The following is a 10,300-nucleotide window of genomic DNA, read 5'->3' on the forward strand; positions in this document are numbered from 1 at the left end:
ATTTTTCTTATTTTTGACCCTGACCTAAAACGTGGAGGGGAAAGTGAGAGCTGTTCGTTACCGGTGCCCTCCCACTGGTATACACTGAAAATGTGCCTTCCCACTGAATTTTGATGCCCACTGCCCTCCGGTATCTACAGTCTGTCCGCTCCCCACTCCCCACAACAATTCAAGCTCCCCGCTGCCCTCTCCCTACTACTGAAATTCCCCATTGCCAACTAGATGCCCACTATGCAACCCAGATCAATACAAAACCATGCAAGCAGTTAGCAGTATACCTTGGAACATTGCTCCCCTCTAAGTAAGGTTATATTAAGCACGCCGCTTTCCCCTCCCTCTACGTAATTTCCGGTGCCCACTGTCAAAATTTTTCTCCCCGCCCGCTGAAAGTAATGAAATTTCTTCCCTGCCCACAGTAAATATCGATATTTTCTCCCCGCCTGCTGATTAGTTTTGAAATCTGCCCGCCCGCTGAAAAACTTCGCACGAACACCTTTTTGCACGAACAGCTTCGTTGGCGGCACCTGAATCTAACTGAGCTAATTTCTGTGTTGGTGTCACCAGCCATATGAGCACGGTGCATTCCAACCAAAACTCGCGACTCAGAAACGGACGGGTCTGCCCCGGGGATGTCCGGGGTGACGTCGTCGAGCGAGGGAGCGAAATTAGACCATTCGTTCTGTGTCCAAGTCAAACAAATGTCATAAGGTTGACTCCTTGTGCATTCTCAACAACGGAAACACAAATCATGTCCGTCCTGCAGTGAGAACTGCTGCTTACAATCTCACGTTCGATAGGAGAAAGCCATGACGAATATCGGAACGAGTGATGACTCAAAGAACAATAAAGAATTTTCAAGGAACACTGAAAATAGGAACACTAGAAATATAGACTGTACAACCACTCAGACGTGAAATAAACGCCGATGAAACAATACAGTACAGAGTGTCTAAGCTATACGGAACACGTAGCGTAATAGTTTATTTTCCACGGCGTATTAACCCTGCCCTTCACCTTGACCAAATGTTTGTGATGCGCTTCCACCTTTACTCTTCAAATCATAGCCTGTATCAATCTCACTCAAGTCAATGTCATCGAAAATGTGAAGGTCATTCATCTTACAGACAGATGTTCACTGAATAACATCTCCGCGTTTCTTTAGATTCGTAAAGATTTCGGGAAAAAAAAAAGAAAAATGTGGAGTGGTCCAAATATGGGTCGGTAGGGCCCGTTGAACAGATAATTTTTTTTTTCTCGCCTTATGGGTTTTTTTTCTATGCCGATCTCCTGCGGTCATTTGATAATAAGACAGCCTATGCGACAGAGACACTGCAAGATATCTCTTGGCGTCTCGAAATGTTACAGTTTTGAATCAGCTTACATCGCTAGGTGTGAGGAAAAAATCCTCATAGTTTGTTTTGTCTCTCATTTGCATCCTTAGCTTCGCTTCAGGCGCGAGGTTCTTCACGGTGCTCAGCTTGACTGTCATTTAGAATGTATGACAGCCCTTTCCAGAGCAAGATATCCAACAAGCCTCGAGAGCGACTTGAACGTGTCGCTTCAGACAGATGCGATGGATTCGTAGGAACCCTGTCAATCATTCACTCAGTCTTGAGGTTATCGCATTGAAGGTGTCATACTCCCCGGCTGTTGAGTTTCCGTTTTCTTCGCAGACAGAATTCTTGACTAAACTAACAAGTTATGATCCTCCACGACACAACATCGTAGATGTATCGCACCTACTAAATCTCAAGACACATACTTTTAATGTTGTTTTTATTGTTTTTGCACTGAGTTCTTCCAAAAAATATATAAATACCTTATGAAAAATTGTTTGGAGGAACGGGAACTGAATTATTGGGTGTGAAATTTAGAAAATTTTACGATTTACGGTCAATGGCCGATATAAAGTCTAATCGACGTTCGAATATTAATTTATCCCTATTATGTTATATATCAATAAAAGGGCCATGATCTTGGCTTTCTAAAAATGTAACGTTTATAGTAGTTTATTGTTTCTGTTTCCGTCGAGCGGTAAATACGTGACCCCTACCCCATTGTTGAAATCCAAGATGGCGGCCAAGATGGCGGCAAAGATGGCGCCAAATGAACCCCATGGGACACTATTTGATTTTGGGAACATCAAAATTCATTAAATATAGACCCTAAGGATTACAAAAATGTAGGTTAAAAAATACATCCATGGGGTGCATGGGAACCCTACCTTCCGACCCGACTACAAAAACCTGTGATGAGTGACTGAAAAACGGAATTGCAATCTTTTTTTACCCTTTCTGCACCATGGTTTGGCCCTAACTCATTGTTATCAATGGTGAGCATGGACCTGTTTACAGAGAATTGGGGTGAATAGGTTGAACATAGCCATCCTTCCCATCATTTTTGGAGTTACCAGTTTCCCCCTATTAGTCACAAATAGTGAATTCAGACTCCTACGACAGATATATTACTTACTGCGTGTGGCATAAAATAAAAGAAATATATCTATATGTATAATTGGATGTCACTGTTACTAAGCAAGAATTTCCATGTCTTGTTCATTATCGGTATGCCTCCGTGCCCAAAACAAATCGTGTCCAAAAGATACACTAAAAGTCACAGCACAGTGGCATTATGTTTGTAAAAATGGGACTCACAGTAAGGGGTATAATTATGATAAACATAATTAAATCTGACAAATAATATATTTCCAGGGCTTTCCTTAATACACTGGAATTATGCAGCTCACTAAAAAGAATAACGCAGAGATTACGGTGCATGGTATGTACTGAATTATCTCCATCTCTACATTACAGAAGCTAGTTTATCGCACACAGTTTTCCCCAACAGAATTAAGGGACTGGTCAGTTTCTTCAGCCTGGGGGGTGGGGGCCGGTGGATTCATGGGGGGGGGTCACCCTGTTTTTGACTTTGGTGATAGGGGGGGGTCACCATGTTTTTGAAATGCCCAATAGGGGGGGTCAGTGTGTTTTTGAATTTTGAAACAGGCTCATCATTGCCTAAAATGCTAGTGTCAGCCACAAATTTCATCATTCAGTTGTATTTTTCGGCGCGCCCTTCGGGCGCGTAACTTTAATAATCAGTCATATTTTTCAGCATGCCCAACTTTAACATATCAAGCATACATACATCAGAGATATCTGTATGTTCAATATTTTTCAGCGTGCTCTTCAAGCTCATTACTTTAATACTAGTATATCAGACATTTTTCGGCATGCCCTTCAGGTGCAGACTTTAATATACAAGGCATATATATCAGAGATATCAGGATGTTTCATATTTTTCGGCGCGCCCTTCGGGCGCAATACTTCAGTAAATCAGAGATATCTTGATGTTTGCTGAGTGAAAGTGTACCATTATGAAATCTGCATTTCATATGAAAAGGATGACAAATTCCTGATACTTTTCTGTTCTCTCTATGAGAATTCAGTATGAGAAAGCAACATGCACAAATATTTCACAATATATATTTGATACAGTGACTTAATTTAGGGACAGAAAAATGAAAGATATCTTTCCTTCTCATTGATGCAATTATTTTCCTATGTGTCACAGGTTTTCTGTAGAAAGATGCTTTTTTATGAACAAAATAACAGTTAAAAAAGGCAGTTTTTGTCATTATTAGCTGTGCTTTTATGGTTTCAATGTTACAAGAGAAGGTCCTCTCAGACACTGTACACATCAGATTTGGCTAAAAAAGCTCTCTATGGCTCCTCAGGACATTTAATTGGATGGTTGGCAAGTCTTAACACCCATCAAAGTTTTTGATTCACTGCTTTTTCTTCTTTGATATTAATGATTGTCATCCATTTCTGTACAACAGTTCAGGACATCTGGTTAAGCATAGAAAGTGTGAAATACATTCACAGCTCATTCAAAATACAGCTCATTCAAAATGTACTGTATTCAAACTTTAAGATTGACACTTTGAAATTCCTATCTTACAACTGACATGTCAACAATTTCATTAAAACATAGAATGACTATTTAAAATATGAATATATGTAAAATGTAAAATATAATATATATATACGTATATAGATATATGTATATACCAGTATAATATATATATATATATATATATATATATTATATATATATATATATATATATATATATATATATATATATATATATATATATATATATATATATATATATATATATATATATATATATATATATATATATAATATATATATATATATATATATATATATATATATATATATACATATAATTTATGTCCACCTTTTGTTTTACCTATGTCGGCGCCGGGGGGGGGGGGTTCACCCTGTTTTTGAAATTTGGAATAGGGGGGGTCACCCTGTTTTCAAAAATTGGAATAGGGGGGGGTCAGCCACTTTTTGACGTCGGCAAAAAATAATCCACCGGCCCCCCCCCCCCCCCCCCCCCCCCAGGCCGAAGAAACTGACCAGTCCCTAATCTGGTTCTATTTTCTGATTACATAGGTAGAGCAGGGAAAAAAGTTCAAAAAACTTGGAAATCGTTGGTTAGCAGTGCTGTTACCACCAACGCGAGTTCATCATGCTTTACCTAGGCTAATAACCAATAATAATTCCAAGCTGCAAATGGAAACAAGGTTTAGTCGCAAAATGTGCTTGTAAGGCAAGTTAAACCAAAAGAAATGCCTGTTGTGTCTACAGAGGGCGCACGGCTTCGCCGAACTACCTATTTGCCATGCACATTTACACCAATCAGCTGCTGTCATTGAACTCTTTAAAGCTCCGCTGACCTTCGATTAACTTACATCGTTAGGGAAGGTCATTCCACTCGACAGAGGGCGATTTCGATCATTAAGCTGACTTTCATGTCTTGGACAGCGTGCGATGTATCGTGTGGAAAACGCTTTTAACCTCACATTCACATGACAGTGCTTGTCTGTCATTACGATCGGGAATGACAGGGCTTTCACTCGAAGTAGTTTGCTTGCTTCCTACGAAAAAATTTTCATCCTTTCCGAAGGAAAGTGATATCGTCGGCGGGCGAAGTTTCTAGTACTTCAAAATTAAGTGGACAAACATTTGTATTTTCATTTTCATATGTTGATTATCTGTCTCTGAAAATTCATCCAAAGCAGTGCGCATTCTCAAAGCGTATAATCATATAGTATTATCATAGTATACACCTCTCAGTAGCTAGCCAATGTAGGGTGATATAACTTTGAACTTTTCAATATGAAATACCAAAACAGATGCATTTTCCGAAAACGCGGGATTTCTGCGTCAATTCAAAACTTTTAATGATTGTACTTGTTCGGCCTATTGTACGATCGTTACGAGCCATAGTAGTCCCTACAAACAATGGAGTAAAATAAAAAGTGATATTGAATCATCGTAATCAATAAATGCAAGTCAAGCTATGATGACATTGTGAAGGCTGACTTTGCTCTGAAAAACGGCTTGACGTCATCGAGAAAAAAAGGAGGTCGGAGGAAGCCAGCTGGTGTTCTGTTTGGCGCTGATAGAGGGCAGTATTTACTCGTCCGTTGATAACGCGTCTTGCCGTTACAGTATGGGTATAAGTCATCGCTTTCCGATTATCATAGCCATCTTTGGTTCTGGTATTCGAGGTGTTGCCCAAAAAATAGCCATATTTCACCTATTCTTAACGACCGAGGTGACTTTCGACAGGTGCAAATATACCAAAAAATGAGTGCAAACTGCCTGCAAAAAAAACTTAAACACGTGTACAGAATTACAAATAATTGTTCATGCAGCAAAACAATTCATTTCCCTATTCCTTTACTCAATTGTAGAATTGCAAGTATGCAAAGCCTAAAGTGCCATCTTAGCATACACCGTCCTTTTCAATCTTTCCGGACAAAGTGTCCGGTGCACGTACATATTGCCTCGACGATAAACCTGGTGACGTTAATAGCCCACACATAGAGTCTGGCGATTGCTATCGATCTTTTAAAAACAAAATAAAACCCCATCCGTTTCAAAAGCAGTTTCTATTAAGCAGATGTCCGTATTTTAAACGATTCGTAATATGTACTGTGTCTGTCCCTTTTTTCATTGTATGTCTATATGTCTTTCTGAACTATTTGAACTAAGATCGTTTTCATCCCCAGCCTGAAGTGTCTCATGAGAGTTTGTCAGCTGTTTGTTTCTTTTGTGTAATTGTACTGTTTGAAGAAAGACATACTCTGCGGAAGCGTATTGAATGGCAATGCATTTTATATTTATATGGACATAAAAGATTATTACTGGGCGATAGCGTCTCACTATACATGTATCTGTCGTGAGTTGTCAAATGTAATAGATCTGCTTAGGTTTTTCTTATGAAACTTCCAGTATAAGCCCTTTCGGTGTCGAGGGCCATTACGGCTATTGATTGTGTTTGACGTGCAGTCGTCTGTCTGTTTTAGCGGCTTCCGGACAGCTATTCTGTCATTGTGTTTTTTCAATGAATGCGCTTCCAAAGTTTACACTAGGAGAAACGACAATACCATACTAGATGATATTCATCATCATCATCATCATCATCATCATCATGGGTTATCACATATCATCATGGCAAAACAGACAAAGTTGAGTATTGAACTTATTCATTGCCAACTTATAAAGGTATCGGCAGTTCTACACGTAAGTCTAAGTCAGATACAGACTTGTCATCATCTTATTGACCGCATACATTCTATTGACTACACGTGAACTGTAGACTATCTAACAGCCCTTCTCACAGCAACGCACTGGCGTTGGCCGGGCTCAGCACAAGCAGGCTTTGCTACACCAGCCACAGTGTGTAGTCAGTAACAGGGTGTGAGAACGCCTACGTAAGCTATTACGTGACCAGGCAATTATGCCAGTAGAAAGCAGAATCTACGAGATCATAATATAGAATGCGCAGTAAACATATTAATTGGGGTATAAACTACGGTGGCTACCGAAAATTTGCAGCAATTTCGAATTCGTGCATTCTGAGTACCTGTTGTAAACTGGAGATGGAAAAAAAAATTAATTAAGTCAACGCATCGCGGTACTCTTCATCACAGTAATTTATAAAAAGCCAATCTCTGAACCACCTCCGCGTTAACCCTATTTTAGAGTGACCCTTTCTGTGCCTCCACCCCCACCCAAGCGTACAATGGAACTGTCAGAAAAACGTGATCGCCACTCTCAGTCTACTTATAATTACATTGTGCACTATATAATTGCATCTGCTAAGTTTAATCTTCTCGTGAATTCTCTCGGGCCTTGGACGATTAATTGTCAATGCAAATTTAGCACTGTGCAAAAACTAATTATTCATAATTAAACACGACTCACCAAAAAAAAAACCAAACCACGTCCAGTGCATACATGGGTCAATACTGTCACAGATTACCGGGTTTGTCCTGTGTTGTTGAGATTCCGCACACAGTTCGTGTGAGAAGAGGTGTTTTACTTTGCCTGTGAGCGATTTCTTTAAACACTCCAAAGTAAAGTAATTTACTTCTTCAATATGTTGTTAGCCGATGTTTGAATCTGTACCTTTCATGAAGGTCAATTTAATCACGTGATTGATTTTTTAATGAATATGACACATTTTCATCAGTGTCGATGAATGAAAAGAAGTCAACGGAAGAAGACTTATGAAGCCGTTACATGTATTAGCCATTTTGTAATCATGATTGTTTCGTGGAAACCATGAAAACTATGTGTAAAACACATTTCATCATATCAAGACAACACAACAAGAAATGGCCTTTACTGTACTTTGTCCGTGTAAAGTTCGTAAAAGAGCACTGTCGCCGGCTTCCATATGTTATTGAGGCCTCCTGTCACGATAACAACTTATGTTTACCACTCATCACGCTCGAAGCCATAAAAGTGCCAGTGCGGTGTGTTTTTGTAACATTTGAATAGAAGGAAAATCAATGACCACGAAATGAAACTGAGACTGAAAAGATTTCTTCTGATTTAGTTTGGTCGGCTTTCTTCAACACTTGTCTGCTTAATGTCGGTGCCACAGTGAAATCATAGTCAGAGCGAAGAAGTTTCTTTCGAGAGGTCGTAATAGTCTGGCCATGTACTTCATTTAATTGGAGCTAAACAGGAGTAAGGCCGTCTCACCTCATGTACCGTATATATCTTATATGTGTTTGTATCTTATATGTCTTGTGTGTGTGTGTGTGTGTGTGTGTGTGTGTGTGTGTGTGTTTGTGTGTGTGAATAAGTAAAAATAATTGCTGCTCGTAGTGGATTGTTGTGGAAAGATCAACTCACAGCCGGCACTGGTGTTTACTTTGGTAAAGTTTGTGTTTATGTCGCCGTTCTAAAATCAAACCACCAAATTCAACATTCAGAATGTGCATTTTTCCAATTATGAAATTCAACACTCACTCAAGATGAGGAAAACGTGTCATAAACAAACAAACGTTACTGCAATCGTAGCTATTGGACTGACTTAGCGACAAAGTGAAGAGCGTTTATCGATTTGAGGACACAGTAGAAGGCTAAACTTCAGACGGTATAGCGGATGACAAATATGCTCTAAGAAATCCCGGCCCACTTAAACGTGATGGAAAAGTCAACCAACATGTAAAAAGAAAAGCTAAATCGTTCAGAATACTAAAGTAAAGCCCTTCAGTTTTCCAAACTGTTCCCGCCAAAGTGCTACTTTCCTTTCCAGTTGAATAGTGCGGAGAAAGCTGTCACTCCTCATTAAACCATATCTTTTGAACATCCATTAATGGCTTTAAAAATGTTTGCAAAACGCTCCAATAACCCTAAATATCGATTCCTTTTCATTCTATAGCATCATTTTACCTCTTTCAATGCCCATAGGGCATTCCTTTCCTCAAAATGTTGATACTATCATAGGTGGCTATATTTAAATAGTGTAATGGCGAAAAAGTTACTGTTAAACTCTCAATTACCACTTTTGGCATTGCATCCTATCTATAGAAATTGTAGTATCAAATGTATGTATGTATGTATGTATGTATGTATGTATGTATGTATGTATGTATGTATGTATGTATGTATGTATGTATGTATGTATGTATGTATGTATGTATGTATGTATGTATGTATGTATGTATGTGTGTGTGTGTGTGTGTATGTATGTATGTATGTATGTATGTATGTATGTATGTATGTATGTATGTATGTATGTATGTATGTATGTATGTATGTATGTATGTATGTATGTATGTATGTATGTATGTATGTATGTATGTATGTATGTATGTATGTATGTATTGTATGTATCTATGTATCTATGTATCTATGTATGCATGTATGCATGTATGTATGTACGTACGTACGTATGCATGCATGCATGTATACATACATACTTACATATGTCAATATTAAAATCGCAAGAAAAGTATAGAGTGTGTTTGTTTAGATTCAAACAGCTGAGTACATCCAAAAGTCCATTCTCAAAGTCTGAGACAGCAGTATTAGGTCTCCTAAACAATATACCAATACCAGGGATTGATTACCATCATATATTTCTAGCCAGAGTGACACACAATTAGCTTTGGTGAATAACATACATACATACATACATACATACATACATACATACATACATACATACATACATACATACATACATACATACATACATACATACACAAATTTGTACGTACGTACGTCAGTAAGCGTCAAATACATGTAAATGAGCTGAGTGTGCAAATGATCGGTTTGTGTATACACACGTGTAATTCGTTATCCCAAACCATGTCCTTAAGACTAAATGTGTACTATTTATTTGCTACCGTGTCAAGTCTTTCTTAATTTATAGTAATACATCAACCTATGTTATCTTGGCCTTGTATTTATACAAACGAGTGTTGTAACTGTTTCCATGTTAATGTTATTGTTACCTCAGGGGTCGAGTTGTTGTTGAATGACAGCAACCATCTCTACGGCCGACACTATTGCAGAGCAAAGCTGATAATTTCCGTGTCGTTGTCGGATGTTTTCACGAGGTCGTCAAATCAGAAAACAATACGAGGATATGAATTATACTGTTAAAGACACGTCTCATATTTGTTGTGTAATATGTTTACGGCGAGACTAGCTTTTTGCCAACCGTCTCTGTAGAAGAAAGTAGTATCGATCACAGCAGACCACCCGTTGACTCCAGTAGGACGCGCCATTGCGACAATGTCCCCAAAACGGAACCCGTTGTGACATTCCCGTATTCTTAGCATAACTGCGGGCCACCTCTGGCGCACTCATTGGTCAATTGTGTTTTAGCCTGAAAGTAATATCTGTTACTGACGATTACCTTTTGTGTTGCATGATTATTTTGAGGCTTT

The sequence above is a fragment of the Ptychodera flava genome, chromosome 21, assembly GCF_041260155.1.
Source record: "Ptychodera flava strain L36383 chromosome 21, AS_Pfla_20210202, whole genome shotgun sequence".
Taxonomy (NCBI): Eukaryota; Metazoa; Hemichordata; class Enteropneusta; family Ptychoderidae; genus Ptychodera; species Ptychodera flava.